This window comes from Apteryx rowi, unplaced genomic scaffold (assembly GCF_003343035.1).
Source record: "Apteryx rowi isolate R43461 unplaced genomic scaffold, aptRow1 scaffold_156, whole genome shotgun sequence".
Taxonomy (NCBI): Eukaryota; Metazoa; Chordata; class Aves; order Apterygiformes; family Apterygidae; genus Apteryx; species Apteryx rowi.
This window is the reverse complement of record NW_020447819.1, coordinates 568,805-594,274: the sequence shown is the minus strand read 5'-3', so window position 1 is coordinate 594,274 and position 25,470 is coordinate 568,805. Positions and strand designations below refer to the sequence as shown.

The 25,470-nt window shown below is 37.2% G+C and overlaps 1 protein-coding gene across 1 annotated transcript in view; it reads left to right on the top strand.

Annotated features, from left to right (window-relative positions):
* OTUD7A (OTU deubiquitinase 7A) overlaps positions 1–25,470 on the top strand; it is a 161,187-nt gene that overhangs the window by 42,293 nt on the left and 93,424 nt on the right. Inside the window, exons 2-3 of the mRNA XM_026059346.1 lie at positions 5,435–5,507; positions 5,995–6,100. The gene's annotated coding sequence lies outside the window, so the exon portion shown is untranslated. The remainder of the gene's footprint in view (positions 1–5,434; positions 5,508–5,994; positions 6,101–25,470) is intronic.

Below are 25,470 nucleotides of genomic sequence, written 5' to 3'. Positions count from 1 at the left end.
TTTCAAAATCTGTGTCGATGCATTTGCTGTCTCTCTATTATTCACAAAGAAAACTGTACTTTAATGTTTTATGTTAAAGGCAATGGTGATGTGTGGGAGAAAAAAACCTTAGAATTGGAATGTAATGTTTATGATTTACGGCATAGTACAATTCTTGATACTTTGTAAGAAAATTTTTAATTCACATGCTAACAAAAACCCATGATACGTCATATTGGTTCTTAAAATATTCTATACAAGATTCATATTTTAATTTACAGGTAGTCTTTATTTGATCTTGTTACATAATTTTTATTTCAGTTTTTCAGAGTATAAGAGGAAGAAAAAGATTGGATGTCTTATAATTGGCTAACAGAGGGGGAAAAACAACTAATATTTGGATTATATGTCTGAGGAAGTTTTTTATGTGTAGAAATGTGGCATCGTATTTATTCCCTGAGACTTATTTTAATGAAAACAAGGTGCAGCATGAGCTTTTATTGAACTAATAGTTGAAATCAGACAAATTAATTTAAAAAACAACAACAACAAAAGTATTTTCTTCATAAAGTTAAACAGAAGTGGTATGTGATCATCTGGTTAGGCTCTCTGAAAATACAATATAAGGCTTTTTCCTAAGATATTTTTCTAGTATTGGAGGCCCTCTGGTTTCTATTTTGTAAGATGTTTTAATGCAAATGTATGTAGATTGTCATGTAGCCAAGATCTACTTCTGGAGTTCAGTTCAGATCCATGCCATTTTCACCTTGCAAAAAACCCCTTAGAACAGATTTACCTGAGAATTTTGAGCTTTCAGTGGCTGTGGGAAAAAAAGGGCTACTTATTTGACATGTGTGGTTTGTGAATTGTTTGTTTGTTTTTAAAATAATATCTTAAACTGCAATGTTCACAGTATTGGGGAGATAAAAACAAGTTTTATGATTTTATATTTCTCAGTCCTGTTTATAAACTTGGTGAGAGTATCTGGCTGCATTTTGGACAGATTAATTCATGATGCGCAGCTAGACAGTCAAATGATTTTACCTTCTTACTCTCTGAAAAGTGTTCCTCAGTTATTGAGGAAAAGAAAGGTGTTCTAATGCGCTGCTGTTGCACCTGCTTTCTAGGACTGGCGCTATCTCTACAGCATTTGTGAGCTGTCAGATAACTACCTAAGTGGTAGTAAATAATTAAATGTCTATAGTTTTTTAAAGGAATGTTAAACTAAAATGTTTTCTAGATGCTTTCCCTGCTGCACTCACCCTTTCTGCAGCTGTCTCTAGCTGCATAATCCCTAACTCTTTGAATTTAGTTGCCAATTTGTTGATATAGCAATTAGTTAAACAAAAGTAGCTTGCAAGCCCGTGTGTTTTTGCTATACATTTCACAAAGTAAAATTTAAAAAGTATTTGTAGATGACTAGCAATACTCACTGTGACTTTGCTATTTGCTTATAATAGTTAGATGCGGATGACAGAAGCACAGATACAGGATACTAAGGGTGTGGAGGGGTTTCTTGTCGAACTTTGGGGGAAGTTGAATTTTTTTTTTCTTTTTTTTTTTTTTCCCTTTCTTTGTAAGTTGAATCCCTTCACTACAGGGGAAAATGAGCGCCAGCCCAGCACATGTTGGCAGAAGTGAAATGAGAAGCTCTGAGGTGGAGTGAAAGGGGAAGCAGAGCCTTCCCTACTCCTCCTTAGACTTCAAGGCCTCTATGTATTAGATGCTCACCTGTTCCACCTTTTGACCAGTCAGGTAAAATAGACATTCTTAGGTCATGATTCATATGATCTCCTTTAGACATCTACATTAGAATGAAGAGAATCCTGCTCCAGAAGACATTTATTCCCCCTGAGTTTAAAGAGAGCATCAATGCAAGTGTCTATACTGTAGATATCTAAAGCTGGGTGATACATCTGTGTCACCGCACCTGTGTCACCAAACCAGCTTTGACCAATTCACACATACAGGTTGTACACATCTGAAAGTATTTATGAAACTTGAGTATCTTTTCTCACTGTCATCAACGTGCTCTACTCCTTTTTCTGGTGTGTTTTAGTGAATAGGGTAAACAGCTGTGTGGAGTTTTTATGCACCAAAGAGATTTTGTGTGAATGTGTTTTCAAACTTTGAAAGACTGTAAAAGAGTAAGAAGATATCATGGAACCAAGATTATAGTTCTGTGCCTAGCTATGTCTCTGAGCTGCTGGATCACCTTGGATGATTTAACTATGTTAGAAATTGTAAGAGGTTACATAGGACTGTTTTCTCTCGTGCCAGATCAGGCTATCTAGTCTCAATGATGAGGATTTCTTCTGCAGAGAATAGTTCCTCCCTCCCAAGGACTTAGAAGTCTTCAGTATATATGTTCTTTTGGGCTAATTAAAAAAGACATGTAACTTTATCATCTGCATTTCTGGAAGAAGGTTCAGTATTTCTCTTTTCAGAGACAGAATATAAATCTGAGCTTAAGCAGGAATATCATTATTGAATGTGAGATCATAACACAGTACTTACTAGTGTGTGATCATTTGAAGGTATTACTATACCAAAACCTTCATGAATCATTAATGAGGATTTTCCCATCTTGGTTATGGTATAAAAAAGACACAGATTTAATTTTGAAAGCATTAATTACCTTTATGAGAACTTACTGGAAATGTTTGATCTGTGCTTTCCACAAAGACTTTCTTGTGTTTGGTTCAGTTTGAACTTAGTAAGTTTTTTCTTCCATAATGTTTGAATCTTACATAATGTTTGAAATGTTTGACAGAGCAGTCCAGAACAAAATTTCATTTTTTCTTTTTCTTCATTTGTCCTAGCAACTCTTTTAACTAATCATCAAATATCTGAATGTGGAATTTAATACAAGGTCAAATTTATTGCTTGTATTGGCAATTTCAATTTAATTTAAATCTGTCTTTCACAAACAGTGAAACTATGGCTTTTGCTATGGCCTCTTCATTGAAGGGCAAGTTTTATGTCTGCTTAACTGTGACTTGTGCTGTTGCATGATTTTCACTCAGTTAACATGAGACTATTTATTTCCTCTCATTCCTTTGACCTCTCTTATTATCCAGTGGATGTATGCAAGTGTCCTGGTGTGGTTTTAGAGGGAGGCAAAATAAGCAGAAGAGATTTTTCTCCTCAATCTCTCACTTTTGCTATCCAAAGAGAGCTTTCTCCTGGCTATTTCAGAACCTCTGCAATGAAAACAGCTTTTTTTAATGGCACTCTGGACAACAAACAGTTTGGCTCTGGGGGCAGTGGTATCCTCTGAGTAGTTCTAGAAGTGTTAACTGAGTTTTCTGAGTGTCAAGCAGATCAGCAGGATGTGAGGGCATCTGAATGGTACGATGGGCTTGGGCTCTCTTTTTGTCTCCACCAACAGCATTACTGATGCACCATTTGTTCTCAATGATTTTTGTGTGTGACTGCAATGTGTGTCATGAATGAAATGTTGCTGGTGGAAAGGAATCAGATGAACTCAAAGATCTTGAGCACCATTTTTTGGCTACAAGAATTCTAGCAAATTATGTGTATTTGTACAATCTGCACATAATGTTATAAACACTACAGTGAAACTGAAGTGAAGTTTTGGTAGTCTTATAGCCTAGAAGTCTGAAACAAAGACCTTGGCAAGAGTGAAAAAATTATCTGGACAATTTCTGAAAAACCTAACTTAATTTGGCGTTTTGGATTGTTTCTTACAATGTTGGGAGCCAAAGGTATAATGTCGTCTTATTCAAAATGTAGGTACATTTTTGCGTATGGACTTCAATAGACATTTGTGAAAATGTGTATGTAAGTGCCTGTATACATGGAGTTGAATGTTCATTTTACACACCTAACTGTGGGTTTGCATGTTATTTTTGTGATCATCAGTACTTCTAAATACTCTATATATGACCGTGGAGAATATTTACTTTTTCTTCTAGTCAGATTCATGCTTTTTCTTTTTTTTCTTCTCCTCCCTCCGCAAATTAAGTGTCAAGTTACTGTAGCTGTTTTCCCATTTCAGTGGAATTTGACTGAAACTTGAACTTGAAGTGGTGATGGCAGTGGTGGGGGCACTAGCTAACCAGGTGCAAATACAACTGAATATGAAAAACAGGCAGTGTCTTCTGGCTTTAAAATGACAAGTGAGGGGGGAGTGATACTGAAATGAATCTGTGGGATAGCGAGTGCCTGGTAAACATACGTGAAAGAAGAGAAAATGATGAAAAAGAGAGATTAACAAATATATCTGTGTGTGTGTCTGTGTAAAAAGAACTTGTTAAGAAAATGTAAATCTAATATTGGGAAGAAAATGTAGTACATTGTAATGAGAGGAAAGAACAAAAATAAAATGAAAGAATGGGGAAAACGAGCGTAAGAATGATAGCCATAAAAACGTCACAGGATGTAATGTTTTAAAACCTTGTTAAAGCTGTTTGGTGATGCTTAGATTACATAGTAGAGCAGACGACTCTAGTCAGGGTCAGCAAGAATGATATTTGTGCAGAGTATCACTAAACAAGTTTTAAAAGCTGAGTATGTGCTGGCCATTTGCACTACTGAACAGGTAAACCAGGCAAAATGTTGGATAGAGTGCAGCATGCTTACGTATCCAGTCAGGTAGCAAAGCATAGCCACGTAGCTCCTTAGACCACTCAGGTCTATACATCAGTGTTAATTTAATGAATATTGAGGATCATTTTAAATAGATCTGCAATGCTTTAGTTTTTTTTTTAAAAAAGTCATAATACCTGTTAAACAAAATTAGTGAAGTCCCAATCTGCAGACAAATGTTCCATGAGTACAAAGAGACTAAATGTACTGAATCAGCTGGGATTATTTACTAAGCTCTATCACTGACATGGAATGTACAATCAGACTTCAGGGTTCATTGACATTTCATGTCACCTTCAAACTGAAGGAAAACTAGTTATGTCTGAACTGGATTTTGAGGTGTATAGCCTTTGTTTCTCTGAACTGAGCAGTAAAGAGGCTGCATTCCTGAGAAGCTCTCATGTGCTGTACACATCACTGCAGTGGTAAAGCAATTTCAGTCTTACAGCATACCATTGGGTTTATCAAGTTATCTGTTAGAGACCTTATATCTAGGTTAATCTGTCAGCCAGTGTTTTCCTCCAGAAACTTAACTTTCTGTTTCTGCATTTGCTAATAAATGTTTCTTTTGTTTAATCTGAATAGGATTGGACTCTGGCTGGGGTTCTTGTAGGAAAAACAATTGTGACCTCAAAAGTGACACAGTGAAGTGATAATAACAATCTTGGGAACAGTCAAAGCTGGAAGAAGAAAAAAATATTCCTCTAAAATAAGGCTACATACAGATCTGTAGAGTCAGGGTGTGCAATAGGGATGATAAGTGGGTTCAGGATAGGCGGTTGTACTTACACTGTCGCTTTTTGAGTCAGTAAAATATTTTATGGTCTTCTCTACTTTCTTACAGGACAGTGATACTCCAGAGCTTCAAAATCGGAAGTAAAATCAGCTGGACAGTTGCCTGCTGCTTTCATAAATAGGTAAAAATATTAGAAACAGAAACAAGGGCTTACCTACCTCATACCCGTGTATACCTATAGACAACCCCCCTCCCCAAATTAGCATCTGTCACTTAGTTGTTTTGGTGTGCCAAGCATAAGTGCGTGCCTCACAACAATCAAGTGTAGCCAACAAAAGAAACCAACTAACAGTATGCCCATTGCCTGTGGCAACATAGAGCTGGTGGCTGATGTAGTGTTACTTATTAAATGAATCTTTATTTGTGCTTCTTAAAGCTTGGATGCTAAATAAGACCCTAAAACCATCTATATCATCGCCATGCTAAACTACTGCAGCAGCTGATCTGTCCCTGGAGCAGCTCTATTTTGGGCTTAGTTCTTTGCTTTCATATTTCCCAGCAGTTCATTCTGTGATAACAAACAGCCTGACCCTTTGTGAGAGTATCATGGAAGATCCCCGTAGTAATAAACTTGTCATTTGCAGCTGAATTCTTTGTACTTTCTTTAGGGAGAAAGCGGCATTACTGGTGTGGATGCCTGCCATGTTTGCTTCACCAGAATGAGATAGGGCATGCAGGAGAGAAGGGATATTTCTGCAAGTAGAAGCTGCCATGGTGAGTTGTATTCTGTCCCTACTTCTGCTGCAGGGTTTTTCTGTGATGCTAAACGTATTGCTTAAACCCAACTTCACACAAATGTTTCTCCTTCTCCAGAAGTGTGTTATGCAAAGCATTTTCCTGGGAGCTGTGCTGGCTTGAAGTTCTTCCCTATTGCTTCTTCCTCCCCTGCCTCGTTGGGTCAACAGAACTGTTTGAGGGGTAGCTTGAGGTCATGTTGAAAATTAAGCCTATGGGAACTAGGCTTTTCTTTTCTGAAGTGCTAAATATCCTAGAAAATGGTAATAATGCCCAGGACCTCAAACTTAGTAGGTGTTTTTAAACCTAATCCCTCTCTTTCAGCTCCACCTTTAAAATGGTATAGTTGTTGCACACCTTACAGACACATTCTCAGCTAAGCTCATAAATATTTTTTGAGGCATGCATATACAGAACTGATCAGCACTCAAGCACATAATAAAGATACTCCTGTCTTCAAGGTGGGTCAAAAGGTTACCGCAAGTCAAAATCTTGGGGCCACACTTGCATGACCATATTCATATGAACCTTTGAATAACTGCTAATTAAGTGAGCCCTCTCCATTTTGCAAAATCTTTAAAGTCCCCTGCATTTAAACATTCATCTTGAATGAGAATACCATGTGGAGGATGTAATTAAAGACTGTGTTATAATGCATGAGCATAAGAGAACTGAATGAAAATTGTGCATTCCTGCATCTACTAAATTTGATACAGGAGATTACAGTCGGAATATTCTAATGCTTTTGGGTGTGCTGCTGTTGTTAGGAGAGCCGTGGCCTCTAGCTCATGCTACCTTCAGAGTTTAATTCTGTCTACTTTTTTACTAATACTGACAAGGCTTTATAATACTCTCATATAAATATAATTTTTCTGTGCATATTTGTGACTTTGGAGGCTCTAATTTTTTTTAATGATCTATCAATATTGTATTTGACATAAAGTGTTCTGTAACATTTCTGTAAGAAGCACCAGTAACGATATTGTGGGTTTGGCGGGGGGGGAGTCTCTTTGGCTGCTATGAATCCTAATGATTTTGTGGATCATAAAATGAAAATTGGATGCTTAAGGATGTCAGAAAAACAAACTGCCTAGGAAAAATCAAATTTCCATTACTGCAAAATGCATGGTTCCCATCTTTGTTCGCTGTGATTAGGGAGGACTTCTAACAGAATAAAGGTCCATAGCGCCATAACATGGGAAATATAACTGTCTTGGTGTCTTCAATTAGTGGATTTAATTTGTTTCTAATTTTTAAGATTAACATTAGGATTGAAATTCAATGTAAACAACTTGCTCCAAAGGAAATTGAACTTATGAAGCCTTTAGTTTGCTGTAAGTTGTTGCCTTTTTCTGCACTCATGACAAGAATTCTGTCTTCCCCAGGGTTTCCCTTCTTCCTTATTTTCATTTCCTAAGGTTTTCCTAGCCCCCCACCTCTACACTATCCCAGTTCTCTCTCTTGCCTTCTAACTACCTTCTAAGCATGATGTTTTTGTGCACCAGTTGAGCTTCTGGACAGAAGCTTACTACATATTACACACAGAGATAGGCCTGAGCACTTCTGCATCTACAGGTTTTATAGACAGTCTGAATTCATTCAGAATTCATTTAAACAAAAGCAAATACTATATCATCTTTTATTATTGTTGTAAAATCTAGGAATGATTCCTGAAACTATAAGGGGATGACTTCTTGACCTTTGTTGGTGTGAAATTTGTAATCATTATCTCATGACCAACTTCCATGAAACTTTTCAGCTTTCTCTATAGTAGACTGTAACACTCTGTAAGATGATTTAGTCCTTAAGACTTGCTAAGTGTATTGGATCTATTGCAAAACTAAACTGCACTATTTGCAAGCTATGTAAGCTTCACAAGAAGTATTCAGATAAGCAATGGTTTGACTATGTTTTGAACTAAGCATTCCTTGAGCTAGAAAAATGAGACAAGCCTTGTTTAAGGTAGACTCAAGCATGCTTACTGCGCTATCATAAGCACTAAAATCAGATGAAAGTTGTGAAATACATGAGGTGGTTTAGAAGATGGGTTTTGCTTTGTTTAAAAAACAAAAAAAAAAACAGACTCACAACTCCAGATATTAAAAAACATGGAATAAGCCTGCATAATTCTGTGCTAATTTATTTATCAAATTATGCTATTTCAATTTTGAGAGAAATTCTCCTATAGAATTCAGTTAAGCATGTGTAAAATCATTAAATATAACATTGTATTTTTTCTTCATTTGCCTACATTTTGGTCATCTCAATTTTCACCAAACTTGGGAATAACTTGACTTTGAATCAATCTTTTAATTGGATTGAATATCCTCTGCATTTTATTTTCATGGTTTACTTTCTCCAGCACTGATTTCAGGTAAATACCAGTTAGCACTGTATATGTCATTAGCTGTTATGTGTCTAATCAAAATTTAATATATATGATGCATCTAATCTATGTATCTAAAGTATCTAATTCTGTGATATACTTTTGTTAGCTTTTGCTTTCACAGGGTCTAGGAGATAAGGAAATTAGACTAGACCAGGGAACCTGCAGATCTGAAGAACAAGGAGGAAATGATAAATTATTCCATTTTACATTGCCAACCCAAAAATCTTTTGGCGTCTAAGCAGTTAGTCATTTGCTGCAAAAATGGATCCTTCTTGGGTAACCCTTTTAGTAACATATTATAGACCTCATTTTTCTCTGTGTTTCCTGATGCAAGAGTGGGGGGGGGAAGCCTCACTTAGGTGGCTATAACTTAAGGTGTAAGTGCCGTTGTGTTGCTTTCTTGAGCTATCCTAACCATGTAGCTGAGGCCTGTGCTGTGTGAGCCCTTCACTGCCTCCACAGCACAGATGTGAATGTCTACTTTGCCAAGGGGGGTTTTCTGCGTGGTAAATGAGCCCAAGTCTCTCGCACACATCCCCTTCCAACAAAATGCCTGCTCTGCGTTCAACCTCTGCAAAGAACTGAACACTCTGAGAACTTTTAGTTTGTTTTGCAGTTATTCCTCAGCTCAATTTCTGTTTTCAGTTGTCTACCCTCCCCGAGGGGCTGATGATGGTGTCACGCAAAGCTTAACAAAATACCACTCCTAAGTCTTTAGGAAATTGCAGTCATTGGGGTTTAAGGAATGTTCCAGAACTTTCTAGCAATGGGAAAGTGGCTATCAAGAGAAAACAAATCTCATTTTTTATTTTCTAATGCAGTTAGTACAAGTTGTAGTCAGAGTGATAAGGCAGAAATGTTATTCCGCTGTATTTAAGCATTGTCTTGGCTATTGATGTAACAGTATTTTTAGAGAAGTATTTTGGTTTATGGTAGAGCAGTGGCAGTTGGTTTTGCAAATAACTGAGCACGTCACCTGTCATTACATGCAACTCTCTCTCAAATTCATCATTTGGCAGTTACTACTAATTTAAGGCTAATTTAAGACTATGCTAGGATACTCAGGCGGCTCCACATAATGTGGGTGGAAGTAGAGGAGTGTTTTAATTACAGGCTATGTACTGTCATTTTGAGATTTAATTGTCAGTTGGATTGGTTATTTTAACAAGGATCTATTGTGAGGCATTTTGTTACATAATAATAACAATGTTGTTATTGTAAATTTTGTACAGGGTGCATATTGTTGGTGAGTGTAAACACGTAGCTTTGCTTTTCCAAACGTAGAAAACAAACGTTCTAGGTGATGCTCTTTGTCTCTGGTATGTGCCCTAACAGACTGCATTCCTCATTTCATCTATGTGAACTAGACTCATGTACTTATTTGTCATGAAATTGAAAGACTTTCGGTAATTACTAAAAGTAGAGCAAAATACTTTTAAGCCTTGTTCCGTACTGAGAAATGTGATGTATCTTCTTTTGTACAAACTGTATAGATCATGTTCTCCACCACTGAAAGAAGCTACCTCTGTAAGACAGTAACATCACATGGCTCTTCAGGCCTCCATGTCCAGTGAAAATTCACAGGGATATTAGATAGTTTGGTTGAAATTACCTATACTGGTGTTTAGCTAGACCAGGATTAATACTTGTAGGTACATAAAAGATTCCTTGAACTTGCCTGACCATGGCTGTATCGTTTGTAGGTCTTGATTAGTTGAATGCTTTGTTTAATGAGGAATATTTCTTTCAGAAGCCTCATTGTTGCATCCTTTATAGATATGCAGTGTGGTTACCAACCTCAAGAGCTCTGGCGTACTTCCCTTTACAGTTAATTTGCTGTTTGTGTTTTTTGGTGGTTTAGCAGTATAAATTGACTGCTCTGTGCTCTTATTGCTTGAAAACAATTAAGCAATTAAAATAGATAATTAACAATCTTCAAAGATTTGCTTTGTGATATAATTTCTCTGTCTTCTTTCTGAGAATCTTTTGATTTGGAAGCTCATTTCTGTAATATTTAGAGGCTTTAACTTGCACAGAAGAACTGAAGGCCTAATGGAAAGGAGGACATTTTACTTGCTTTGAGTTTAATGATTCAAAATGGTGGAGAAAGGAGGAGAAATTAATACCCCCCCCCCTCCCAAAGACTTTAATAGAAACTCTAATACATTTGTGGGTCCGCTTGGACATGTTTCTCCCTCTGGGTTTCAGTATGATGAAACAATAAGACCTAGTTTGCTGTTGAAATGTCTTGTCAAAGCACACTAAGATTGCAGTCATGATAGTCACTCATGGTTCATTGAAAGGAGATGGAAAATCATTTTCATGTTCTCCTGTCCTGTCATTGCTATAGAAATTGGGTTGCCACTAATGCCAGAAGAGCATGGAGGGAAAGCAAGCACAAATAAGATCTGGATAGTGATACTTTGAATATGTTAATTGCAGCACTAAAGCTTGTTATAGTAAGAGGGGGAAAATTTTTATAAGTTATCCTTGTGATAAATAATATATTCGTCTTCACTGTAGGTTTTTTTTTTTGTCTGTTTGTTTTTGAAGTTAGAATTCTGCTGGACGTTATTGTGGGCCTTCAGAGCTTCTGCTTTTGACTCTTGTCATTGAAGGCTTGAACACAGATAAACCATAAGAAATAGTACAGCATTTAAGAAAGTGTATTTGCACTTTTGGAGGAAGTACTTTTCTGAGATTTGAAACAACCTGCTCCAGAAGGCTAACAAAGAAATGGATTGCAGATTAAACTTTGAAAACATTTGAAATAGACTCATTTTGAATTAGCAGCATATAGGTCAGAGCTCTTATTCATGTCTAATTGATTCTGTCCAAGGTTGATTCTCATGAAATTCCAGGAAATTTTTGTTTATCTTGAAGATGCCTTCTTCTCAGGAAAGCTGTGTCTTTTCCAAGCTGGATAGCTATAAACACAGATGAAAAGAATGAGACATAAAGCTTTTATATTAATGCATGGTGTTCTCCCTTTAAAGATCTGGACAGTCCAGGCACCAGGATGTATTTTTAAGAAAATGTCAACGACCTTTCCTGGGTCAATTTAGAGTAAGGGTCCATCATTCTGAGTAAATTCGTCTTTATCTATGAAAGCCTTAATATATTGTAACATGAAATTAATTGAGATATGACAGTAGGAGGGACATACTTTAAACATTTCTCGCAGTTTAAAAACTTTCATTGTACTTAAACAGTCCATTTATAGTTATTTAGCATGCAGTCTATGAGGATTTCAGTTCTGTTTTTTGTTGTTACTGTTCCTAATAAGATGTGCATATTAGTCTAGTGTCTACAGTCTAACCAATATAGTAGACCGCAGCTTATGTCTAAATAGATGTGACCAATTAAGGGATAAGGGAAAGGAGCAAACATGCAGGCAGTGATGAGTGTAAACATTATTTTTTAATTGTTTTATAAAGTTAGGGATTAAAATAACAGTGGAACAAGGAAAGAAAGAAAGAGGTATTCAAGGGAAAGGGTAATGGGTACATATTGCAGAGAAGGCAAGTATGATGTTGAGCGAGTCCCATGATACAGCTAAGCTGATCTAACAGCAAGTTTGGTCCCCTCAAGCCACTTCCCCTGTACTGGCACTTCTCTGAACCCTTAACAAGCTAGTGTTGCAAAATAAACTCACAGAAGATGAACCCTACAAAAATATGAATAGTTTTCTTCAAGTTTAACATCCTGAATTGGTTTACCTTGGGATCAGATGAGCACCAACAGCAGTACAAGGGAGGGCAGGAGCATAGGCTGTGTGGGTGATGAGAACATGGCCTCTCCAGCAGGAATGGCCTTGGGGGCAGTGTGGAACTGTGCTCCAGACAGGGAGAAGTGAAGGAAGGAGGGGAAGCAGTTGAAATAAAACTGCCAGGCAACAAATGTAATAGTGGTATAATGTAAGAAAATGGTGAGACTATGATCTTTGTCTCTCTTGAAGCACTAAAGTTTTAAATGAGGCAACTAGAAACTCTCTAGTTTTCTAATTTATTAAACCTTTGAAATGGAGATGGTTCAAAACAAAAATGTCTACTGTTCTAGATGTTGCAAAGCTTCTATAATGAATTCTTGACATTGCAAAGCTAAACTATAACCCAAACTCTGTCTCAGTTTGAGTTTCACAAAGTTATGAGTAAATTAATGTAGTCTTGAATTATCAATCTTGGGTGGGAAAAAAGAATTTCAGTGTAATCGGATGAGAATTATCCATACCTGATCTCTCAGTTGTATTAAAGTGTGTAGGGACAGAGAGCATATGGACTGAGAAGCTGGTGTTGTTTATATAGCTAAAACAAGAAGGAGCTAATATTGATAGAGAAAACAGGGAGTAACTTCTTTCTCAAGTAAATCATCTCCTTTCACGTTTCTTCAATTACCTCTGTAGATTTCAAGCATGAAAGGCTTGACACTCTTGATTTCACATGAATGTTAGAAATCTTTGTAAACTATATCCAGAGAGGATAAAATCCTTCTGAGTAACTAAGTTTCAGTGCAAACTAGGCTGGTAAGATGCTAAAAAATCTCTTCTGGAGCAGTTAATTCTTTACAGAGGACTAGAGAATCTTTAACATTCTTATAAGCTAAAAAGGCATTTGGCAAGTAGTAGGTATCAAGACTGAAAGGGGTCAAAAACACACTATAGTTAAGTTCCAGACATCTAATTCCTGGTCTCGTTCTGCCAAACTTGGAACTGAATCAACATCCTTTGCAAAATGTGTATTGCACATAGTAATATTCCATATATTTCACTGGAAGCTAGGAGATGTGATTGTTCCCTTTGTGTTCTTAAGTTATTTCATGTTGCTGTTTGATAAAAATGAATTATGCACCGGTGGTGTAATAAACTCACAAATAGCCTCTCAAATTATCTGGGTTGAAAAACAATGATAATTGGATTCATTTTTATTGGTAAGGCTTTTTTGTTCTATTAAGGAATGATCTTTTGCTTTATGCAGAAATTAGAAAAGTTTGTTTTCTTTTCAGTGATTGTACTTAACAGAGAATTTAATATACACAAAGAAAGCGCTGAGTTAGCTGACCTGGTGACTGAAGTCTTCCCTTTGTGTTTGCAGCTACATCATTGGTATGCAAAGGTTTTTCTTCCCCTGGCAAACTCCCTGCAGCCTTCTGGAGCACAAGCTTGCTGCACTGTTTGTAGCATTCCGAAAGCCTTCCTGCTTGCCTCTGATGACCGGAAGAAACTTGTGTCTTTTCTGACATCTGTGGTGCAAGTTTTATACTGATAAAATAGGCACCCTCCCGGTTACTCTTTGGATACTGCTCCAGTGTCAGATGTCATAGGTTTGCTATATCCTTAACAGATATGTTGTCTTGTTATGTCTTGTGTTAGAGTTGTTGTCCAAGTTTTGTTAACAAAACCAGGTTAAAGTAAAATACAAATAAAAACTTTTTTTTTTAATTCAAAGCAGTCAATGCAAGAACAAATGTTTACAAAACCGTAATAACATTTAGGTAAAGGAATGAAAGGGGGAAAAAAAGCACTTTACTTTAAAGATTTATCTACTTGATCAGCTTTTAAACCAAAAGAGGTCTGTCTGTGTGTCTCTTTCTTTCTCTGTGTCTCTGTCTCTGTCATGCGCTCTGTCATTCTTGCTCTCTGTCTGTCTCTCTCTATCTCTCACACATGTGAGGGGTTTGCTACAAATTCTTCTCACAAGGTGTTCTGCATTTTTTTTATGTCCTAGGTCTCAGTCATTACCGAGCATTTTTTCTTGATGGAGGATGTTGGATTTTATAGTCAATCTCTGTTTTCAGTTTGAAACCCTCTAAAGGATTCAAACATATAATCTTTCTCCCAGAAACTTACTTTGTTTTGTCTTTATCCGAGAGATGATCTGGCAATTCCTTTTATTAAAAATAAGCCTACTTTAAATTCCTCAGTGGTGAAAATGTATTTTTATTAGACCAGGTGCAATATTTTGTACTTGACTAATTACAGGCCCTTTGCCTTCACAAAGGGTAAACTTTTCCCCTCCCTCCTTGTTTAGTGATTCACTGTCACTTTACACTGAACCATCTTTTGTACTGGACCTTATACTCTATATCAGTCTTGTCAGTTAGAAATACACTTAATACACACAAACCATTGGGAGATGTGTAGCTAGCTCCTTACTGGTACTTGCCTGAAACCAGGGGTGAAGCAGGGCAGCTCTTTTAGAGTGGAAGTGGTTTGGGGATGACTGATCCCTGCAATTTTTTCCAAAACATACTGTAATACAATACCTGTAGCATAGCAACTCTTGAATCCTAAAGAGAGAGGGGGATTTTGATTCCTCAATCATTCAACTATTGATCCTCTATGCTGCCATAGTTGTGACGTTGATCTTCACTTTTGCTGGGAAAATCAGTGCCTGACGTGTCTGATCTTAAAACTTCCACTGTTTCAACGGCTGTACTCTCCGATTTAGAGAAGATTGTGATGGTGATTGTGAGTCATGTCAGTGCAGCGGCCAGTAAATGTGGCCTTAAAAAAAAAAAAAAAAAAAAAAAAAGGCTTCAAGATATAATTTACGTGGTGGCCTAAGTAACAAACTAGGCTCTAGGTATAACATTCACTGACCAAAATCACAGAATGAGAGGTAATGTTTCAAGAAGCAAAGAGACAGGCTTTCTACCAACAGTATTTCTCCTGTCCTCCAATGTTTTTCCAGTTTCTAAGGCTTGACTATGAAGCAGTTCTTGGTGATCCTCTTTTCTCTGGACTGGTACAAGTAGATATTGTGCTCTGTGTAAGAAGAGCCACGTTATTTAACTGTGGGACTCTAAACGCGGTGGCAATGCTGGCGACATTTTCACAGAGACCAAGAGATTCTGACACTCCCAAGTGTGAGGCCTGAAAAAATGTCTATCTATCCCTGAATCTTTTCATTATAAATAGTTACTAGACAATAGTTGCTTCTTTCCTTCTGTAACCCCTGCGCTGTATCTCATGAACAGCCATGGCAGCAGAGGAGTTAGACTTCAGGAGCAAGAGTGTCTCTTCTGCTGTCTGTGGTCTCTTTCCCAGTCCAGGTGCTAGGTGTAGGGACTGAAATTGGGATCAACCTGCTGGGTAGTCAGAGAAGGAGAGAGACTTGGAAGGCAGCCTGAAAATGAGTCAGGTGCAGGCCTGACTTATGGGAGAGCATGAGAAAGGAGATAACAGCAGGAGCCTTATTTTCAGTGTTAAGTGGGATTTGACAGGTCTGCTAGGATTGCAAGGGTACCCCAGAGTACTCACAAACCTTGACTTTGCCTAGTTGCCATTTAGTCAAGGACTTCAGTTATAAATGCAACTCCGGACTGCTGTAGTAGCAAGGAACAGAGGCACAGAAAGTAGTTTATATCATGTCATGTCACACAGGATTCTGTATTCTTTCATTTAACAGCACTAAACACTAACAACACTGGAGAGGGCTGCAGAGAGGTAAATGTTTCCTTTACTGTCTTATGCAACTCACCATTTATTTTTAGAAGCACTAGGTTCCTAGAGTCAGTGTGTCCCCTTTGTACTGAGGTAAAGCTCTGCTCCTTAAACCAGTGCTAATCTTCAGTACTTCTCACCACACCCAGCCCAAGAGGTAAGGAGCTATGAGATATAACAGAAATGTTTTGCTGAACTTACTTCCAGTTTTGTGCTATGAAAGTAATCATGAGCCCAGAACTCGTACTGTTTTGGAAAACTTCATTTTTACATACATCTCGTTGCATGCTGCTACTTAACCAGCCATTATATGTAGCTATGTAAACATCATAAGTTATTTTCATTGAGAAGACAAAATCCCAAGCCAGTTTTTAAAATGAATTTTAAATGTACTTTACTGAATACTGAGTAATGCTTTTTTTTTTCTTTTTTTCTTTTCTTTTGTGAGACTGATCTTTAAAGAACTGAAGGGCAACCTGAATGCTGCTGAGTTAATAACCATTGGGCAATTTGCAGCCAAAATAGATAGAATACAAAATAATTTAGAGGAAGTGTCCAAATATAGCATACAACACAATAAGTAATTGTTTTTGAAGTCCAAGCAGAATCAACTTCTACTCTATTTTCAGCATATTTGGCTTATTTAAGTCTTTAGGTATTCAGAAAAAGAGTAGGCATATATGAAAGAGTTCATATTTGAGCACTTGCTCTCAAATGTTACAGATCTTCTTGTTAAAAACTGATACAAAATGGAAAGGAAATCATCGACTTCTTGACATGACAGCTCACTGGTGCATGAGAGATCAGGGAACTTTTAAACTCTCCAGAGTAGGCAAACAATAATTTTATTCCTTGGGGGCTGGCCTGCAAAAGGGCTCTCAGTTTAGACAGCATAATTGGAGTTGCAGTTTTTAGCACACGTCCCATCCAGAATACAACTCTGGTACTATTAGCCTGGGCATGAAGCTCTTTCACTGTTCTGCTTTGTTGCTGTGGCTTGTTCTCCTTAAGCATCCATTTTAAAATGAGGCTTCATGTGAGTTCCTTGTAACCTGAAGCGTAATTTACCATTGGAAATGTGCCACTGTCACCTAGCCTGGACACCAACTTGTGCCTAAAGTTTTCTGTCATACCTTAACCAAGGAGAATGGTTCATAGTGTTAAATGCTTTGATTAGACTCTGAGTATGTCATAAATGGGCAAGCAGCTTGAGATGCTTAATCAGTAAAACAAAAGAACAGGCATGAAAAGGATATACTTGATTTACAGCTGTTTCTAGAACAGAAATATTACTGGAATGAATGTTTGCACATTCCTCTGTCCTCTCTTTCTCAGCCAAAAAAATGTGGAAGGAGGAGAATTTGATCCTTACTCGAGATGGTACTTTTCTGCATATTGGATAAGCTATCTCCCAACAAGAATATCCTCTATGTTCTTGCCCAGAGGGGTCGTTCAATGACAAGCTATTGGGAGCTGGAAAAGATGCAGTACATCCAGTCTTAGGTGTTCCAGAGCCACACAAAACTCCTAGAAACTATAAGTGCTGTAAGTTCACTTGCCTTCTTGGGAGGCACTTGGCAAAGGGATCTTCTCAGCCACCTACCCACCTGACTTACCATGGTCAGTAAAGCCATGCTATGCTCTTTCCTCTCCAGTCTCTCAGGTTGCAATAACAGTATTTCATTGATTCCCAAAGCATCTGCTGAATTGCTTGATAATTAGATGGAACATGACAATTGGTTAAATATGCTCTTGATTCTAGTGACAATAAAAGCATCACCAAGAAGCACTGTTTGAAGTCGCTTGAGAAGTTCTCTACAGCTAAGTCTTTTTAGGATAAAATCTATTTGTGATGGGGTTTTTCTTCTGTTTAGTTGAAGCCTCTTGTCTTTATAGGTTATAACCATAGAATGCATTAATGTTATACTAAAGAAAATATTAGTTGCTGTGTAGTTTCTGAGTTAATTACATGGCATAACCAGATCCATCTCTGTATTATTTAAAACACAATTAATAGTGGTACCAGCTTAGTTCTGATCCATGTTTTAAGTATTTGACTAGTTGATGATAGTGACATTCTTATTTCCCTAACACCACCACTTTTCCTCAGATGCTAGCACCTGAAAACTCAAATTATTATCAGCTAGATGTAGTTCAACTTGTACTTTTTTATTCTGACATCTCATAAAATCCCCACAGATGGTTTGCTTTTCTACCTATAGTGACTGCAGCTCTAAAATTAGCTTGTTCTGTCTGTCCTGAAATGGAGAGTACTGCTGATTGATTGATTGGTTTAGCAGAGAGAAAAACAAGACACTTTTCCAAAATATTTGTAAATAAGAGAAAAGCTGATTCGGATGAGGGAATATCACACAAGTTCACTATCTGACAGATTGGCTAGTATAGTGGTAAGATGAGTCTGATATAAACAATTAAAACATATTATTTCTTAAACAGGTTTCTGCAAAACTAAGCAGGGATATGAGAGTTATCCTGGACCGAGTTTCCCTGCTTCTTGCACTTTGGTCTGCCACCATTTTAATTAGTGCAATTAGTTGCCTTTTTTGCATGGTTTCAAGCAAAATCTGAAAAGTCTTTTTTTTTCTTTTTTTTTTCTTATGTGATCTGCGGTCATGCCTGTTCGCTGAGCATCTTTCTTAACGGATCACTACTGCTCTGTTGTCTTGGGACCGCTCCATGCATCAAATAATAATGTGTTTCCTCTTGCTTTTTTTCTTCTCAGCTGTTTATATCTCATATAATACCTTGTTAAAATCATAGCATTCCTGATCCACCTCCCCATCTTTCTATTTTGAATTGGGAGTAACAGGAGCCTTCTTTTTTTCCTTGTTTTTCTGGCTAATAAGCAGAGCTGCTAGTCAGGAATAACAATTCTGTGCCATGCTGCTTTGAAAAATTTCTAATAAATTAACAGTATGTAGTGTCCAGAGCAATGATAGATGATTTCCAGAAAATAATCAGCACCAACTTCCAAACAGCTTTGGTATACATTTAGCTTCAAATCATCAGCTAAGCAGATGAATTTGATCAATGTGTCTTTAAAAAAAAATAAAGAAAAAATACATTAAATATGAGAGAGAAATTTTTATTTTATGAATAATCTATTTCAATCTGTATGCTTTCCAGGATTCTTTTATTATAAAACAGACAAAAATACAGGGTAAAGACTTATGTTATTCAGAGTTATGTTGCCATCAGATTCGTTGACTAAGGCTTGAGAATACAAGTTCTTTCATATTTTTCCCTCCTTTTTCCCCTTCAGTATTCAACAAAGGGCAGTTTGTATTACAGAAGAGATTGTTCTTCTTTCAGGTTTACAGGCTCTATTTTCATAGATGAGTTTAGTACGTACCTTAAAAAACAGTCATCATTATTATTTTCTTTAACTGCTGCCTGTAGACGTTTATCTTCAGTGTGGTGGAGGGTTTTTTTCCCCCCCCCATTCTCAGTTTTTTTCTGTGATCAACAGCAATTTCCGTTTTGTTTCTGGCTTTCTGAATTTCCTATTTCTCACACTGATATTTAACTCCAACTGTGTCTTGCTTTTCATAGAATGTAATAATAGATGATTACAATAGCGGCAATTACAACTAATGGTCTACTTTTAGAGACTGAATATCCACTGTTCCTCCTGAAGTTGGTCAGAAATGTCCCACATCTCTCAGAAATCAGGCTGCAGTATTTTAACATCAAATGTTGAATGTTAGTTGCTAATGCTGCTTTTTTTATTTTTATTTTTTGGCATACAATTCTTCTGCACATTCCCTTATAATAGCTTCCTTGAATCATCAACTTCCAGTTCTCCTTGTTGAGCCTGAATCAATATTTCCTGTTAATTATCTTGTTTTATTTTTGTTTTCTGAATTACAGCAAATACTGTAAAAGAAAGAGATTCTCAGGTTTTATGACTTTATGGGTAGCTACAAGTTATTTGTAGTGAGAGAAAATTTACAGAATGTTGACAAATTGATTTGACTAAATGAAAGCGATTTTATGGCTGCTTAGGGCATTTTATATGTCCTTTAAGTTTTGATGAAGAGCCATTCTCAAAACAAGATAACTTCACAGTAGACAGCATGTCACTACATATTTTGCTTGAAAAAGAAATTTATAACTTGCTAATAAGTATAAGCATAAGTCTGAAGAGGAATTGCAACATGAAGAAAAAACAGATTCCAAGATTACAATTGCAGAGACCTATAATAGTACAATATTTATTTTGCCTTTATTTTTTTAAAAATGGATGGTATCTTTCACATTGTCACTTGACACAAATGAAACTCTGTAATAAGCCAGGACTAAAGCACAAATGGTTGAGCTTGCTTTTTTGCTTATTTCAGTAAAGGAAGTTGTTTTCAGCTCTTCCTGTTGTCCCTCAGGATAATCTCTAATTTGAGTGTAAGAGGTTTCTGACAAGGTTTTAAAAATATATTTAGTATATGCCTTGTCTTCTCTGATCACTTCTATACTATTGTTTTACAGCAGTATAAAGCTCATTTGTACTCTTTGTGCGAAGTGGACTGACACTCCTAACTTATCTTCAGCAGCTCCTGAACAGCAGTCTGACAAGTGTCAGTCAGTTTGAGAGCAGGGTGTGTTTAAACCAGCAGGCTAGGAGTTAACCTGGACACGCTGCCTGGGGTGGCCTGGCCATGTCTGACTTCCCCAGAGCTCCCTTCCTTCCCTCTGGCAAGGCTCATTCCTCAACGGCATTTTTAGCTGTAGAAATGGCCAGAATCAGGCAGCCTGAAACTTTGCCTCTGCTAGAAACAATTTGCTGGCAGAGATAGCATAGCAAATCCATCTTCTGCAGGTACTGCTTTGTAAGTCAGCCCCGGTATGGTTTTGTCAATTATACCAGTCCTCCAAACAAACTAATTTATACCAGCAGGGATGCTTTTTATCCAGTGTAGCTGTAGCTTCATGCAATTGTCCGTCACAAAGAAATACCCCCTCCTCTTTAAGAAACATTTTAGTTACCCCTTTCTCTCTCTCTCTCTCTCTCTCTCTCTCTCTCTCTCTCTCTCTCTCTCTCTCAATAGAAATCTTTCATGTAGACCAGACCTGAGGCCTTCAGCCTAATGTGTTTCTTTGACATTGCTCTTCACTTGGTCCAGATATCTGTTTTTTCTTTTCCTAGGAGGCAAAACAGATCTTTTCAACTGCAATAGGACCTCTCTCAGCAATTTCTTCAGGACTTGACTCAGAGTTGGTAGATGTTTGCTTAAATGGTTGGACAGTTTGCTGCGTTTTTCCCTTTCCACCCTGCAAAGTCACCTGTTGAGTTAGCAATGACAACAACTCCCTCGCCGCTTCCCGTCTCCACCACGTTGGCAGAAAGTTTTAGAATTAACCCGTTATTGAAATGTATTGTGCAGCTAAATCACCAGATTAATTTGGTTTCATTGAACATTTATTGGATTAATCATGCTTAGGCCTTGCTGTCATGTTTTTTTCCCCTAACCCTGACACTAACTTGCAAATTTTTAACATAAGCAAAGATTCCAACAATTGGATATAGGTTTAAAGGAACTGTGCTTTAATTCTGCCACAGAGTCTGTAAGAATGAGTATCTTAGAACAGTTAAACAGGTTAGCATCAGTTATCATTGCTTATAGCTATATCCCAGTTCTTTCCCAGTAACGCATAGGATCCATGACCTTCACTGCACCGCTTTTCTGGTACCCTGAGCTGTGAAAGAGTAGACGATTCAGGCTCTGATCTCCTACACGGCAGACTGTGACCGCTCAGGCACCAGCATAGCTACTGAGCTGTTCAATGACCTTTAATACTGCCTCCGTGATAGATTGTTCTGTACAGTTCAAATGGGGGGAAGGGTGCTTTCCCGCTGGATTTGTATCTGACACATGGTTTTCAGTTTTCCTAGTGGGTTCTTCACAGGCTGTCAATTACTTACGTGGTTTAAGTGAAACACACAGAGAGGAGTTGCTATACTTATTATGCATTTTCAAAATGTTGTGAAATGAATCATTCCAGATTCCATGTCTCATATCTTTATTTTTCCCTCCGTATCTCTACCTGTTCTAAAAATGCTGCAGATGACATTAAAGCATAGTTTTAAGTAGGAAACATATTTAAGCCTTCTGCCCTTCTTAATTTACCCTTCCAAACTAAATGCAATAACTGAAGAACTTCAGATTTCACAGAAACAAGGGTGGGAGTCCTGGGGTGGGGGAAGTTACCAGTTCTGTTCTGCTGCATAATGTGTCTGTGTGAGCCTTTTCCTGCTGCTGTATCTTATTTAGCTGTTGTATACAGTAAGCTGATATGCTGCTTACCGTTGAATTCAAGCAACATTATGGGAATGCCTGGTCAGGCCAGATGCTTAGTATTCTTTCTACATTATACACATCTAAGGACTTCCAAGGTTGCTCTTTGTACATGGTGTGAGTATCAGAAGTTCAGTTCTGCCCTTTGATTTTCAGGTACTTACAGGGATGTGTGAGTTCCCCCTCTTATCTGTCACTGAAGCTGTGGAATGAACCAATCAGTGGGATCAGTGTTTTTAAGGGAAGCCTGCAAAAATCACCATTATTTGTTTTTCCTTGATATAAGGAACAAAACAAACTGCAGAACAACAGCTAGTCAAGCTCTGTGTTGAAAATAGCAGCTAAATTCTATACTTCAAGGCCTGAATATGCTGAAGATTCCACTTTAAAAGAATATGTTGAAAGTCTTCAAGTGCGGACTATGCACTTGACCTAGAATTAAGCATTTGAGCCTGTCTCTAATCTCTGTGTACAAGAAGATAAGGTATGCTTGGGGAATTGTACCAGTAAGACTATTCATACAGAGCTCATAATGCTAACACTTTTGATGCAGTTTGAGCTTCTGCCTCTATATCCCTGTCGGTTCAATCCACTGCACACATTTTTCTGAGAGTAAAACTAACAACATAAGCCAAGGAGGGGAATGATGTATTCCAGTTCTCACATGGAAAAATTGCTAGTCAGGGTAATGAAGGAATTCTGGTCTTTATTTTGTTTTGTTTTGTTTTTGTTTTTTGTGATTGGAATTTAACACTATGTGTTTAAAATGTAATTTTAATTTAGAGGAGGAATCTTTTTCTGCATCAGTAGCTTGTGATAGACTACAGAGACTTAGGGAAACAGATGAAGTTAAAGATGTTTCTCATGCACTGATTACAAAGAGATTTCAAGAGATGAAGGTCCAGTACCTTTTGTTAGAAAAGAAAAACTGTTTGTACTACCACTGCAGACTGTATTCAAGAGCTGGTCATTGAAAAATTAGATCATCAAAGTACTACTGTGCTCTGGGAAATAACATAACTGTCAAAAGTGTTTACATCAATATGAAACATTAACTGAAGTTGTAGATCATTTGTAGGTGAACTGTAGACAGATGCTGTATTTCAAATCTTGTACCTATTGCCCCTACCACAGTTTGTAACATAGTCATCTGCAAGACATGGCTACGACACTTTCCATGACAACCAGAATAATCAGTTTGGTGCTTGTCATTCCTCTTTAAGAGGACCTAAATACTGATGGTGGCCAACTTCAGTACAAAAAGTTTCTCCTTCAGATGATCTTGTATCAGTTCACACTTCTGAAATACTGCTACTTCCTTATTATTAGAGAAGTCTCTTCTTCATTCATATGCTGCTTAAGCAAAGGAAAGCTAAATTAAATCTTTGCAAAGAACCAGTAAGCAACGTAACTGTTGGTGAACCTTGTTCTGAATGTAGAACTTGCACTGAAGAAGCCTAGTCTTAACAGAAACTAAACACAAAGCTGTTATTATAAAAGATAATGCCTTTGGGTTGTCTTAAAACTACTCTGAATTGCATGCCTGAAACAAAAGTAATTAAAGTGACTGGATGTTTGAGACTTTTTTTGAGAAATGTTCATCCAGGTTCAACAGATGATTCATAGAGAAGGGTTTCAACACTGTGCTGCTGGCCCTAAGCTACTGAGGAGATTGTAGTGTGTTCATTCCAATGTTAGAAACAGAAAGAGAAAATGTTTTTTTGAGTTTAGGACAAGGATTAGGTGAGAGTCTCAGAATTAAGGTACTCCTGAAAACTGGATGAAACCTTCTTCAGCTCCTAGGCTGTGGTTACTTTGGAGTATCAGGCAAAAATAGGGAAAAACTTGGAAAAGTATTGTGAATATTCATTCCTATTGAAGAAATTCTCAGTGACCTGGCCTCAGTTGATTTTGCTAAAGACTTTCTTTTTCTCAAAAGACCTGTTTAAGATCAAGTTCTGTGTACTTCATGTCAAATATTTATCTAACATCTTTAACATTCACGTTTTCTCAGCTAACTTCACACACAAGTTATTGCAGGCACCAGGCAAATGTAAAAAGTTCAAAATTGTCAAAATTTGTTCAAAATTGCAAAGAAATTGCAGCTGATATCACTCTATGCCTTGAACCCTTTGATAGTTAACGATAATTTTATTTTATGTATTTATCGCGGACCAAATTCTGGTCAAATGGGGACCATTCTTCAGTTTTTTGGCCCACTAAACAGGAGAACACAGTGGATGGAGTAGATCTTAGAGTGGGTATTCACAAAAGCTAACCTTAGCCTGTGTTTACTCAGTAGTTTGTTATGAAAGAGAAGGGAAGAGGCTCCTTCAGCGGGGCCATTCATAATAATAAAATTAAGTTTTTAGTGGACTATAGTTAGCCTCTGTGTTCAGTCCCTACACAGATTAGCACTATAATCTCCCATACACTAGTCAGGTTAACTGTCTTTTGTAAAGAAGAATTGCATTTCCCAGAAAGACTGGAGAAATGTTTTGCAGGGATAGCATTAGCTGTTGTAAGTTGCACTGTAGTTTACGAATAAGGTAGTTTTTTTACAGCGAACTATCATGTTAAAAGATATCATTTGATGAAACAGATAAATTACTTTTATTGAATTAGTTTTATCAGTGTTGCTCAGAACAGAATCCTTAAAGTTACATTGGGGAAGAGGGGAGAGAAATGCCTAAAAGGGCTGGGCTACATTACAAGCATTTCCTGGTGTCCTAGCAATCATAGTATCCATAGTAATCATTTAGATCACTTATTTTTGACAGCAAACTAAATGGAATAACTTCTAACATCTATGCATATTTTAAGTGCTACATTTTGATTTGCTAAAAGATGTATGTATTGCCAGCATATAGTTCCTTTTTCAGCTGAAGAAGTAAGTAGACAATGGATAGACAGGATCTTTTTTTTAAATCTTTTCTTTCCTGTCCTGGTGATGCATTGAACAGAAGAAATATAAGAATGTTTCAATAGTTGTTTGTTAATACGCGGTTGGAAAAGGAATATCCCCTGGCTGCTTGATTATTTTCAGGGCAGTGATAAAAGCTATTGGTAATGATCGCTAAAAGAAATCATTTGATTCTGAAGATTGTGTAACAGAGTTTTCAGTTATTTTTCCGTATCTAATAAGAGTTTCATAGTGTAGATATATCATTTTGTCAACTTTGTATACATGGAAATGTTGTTAAGGCAT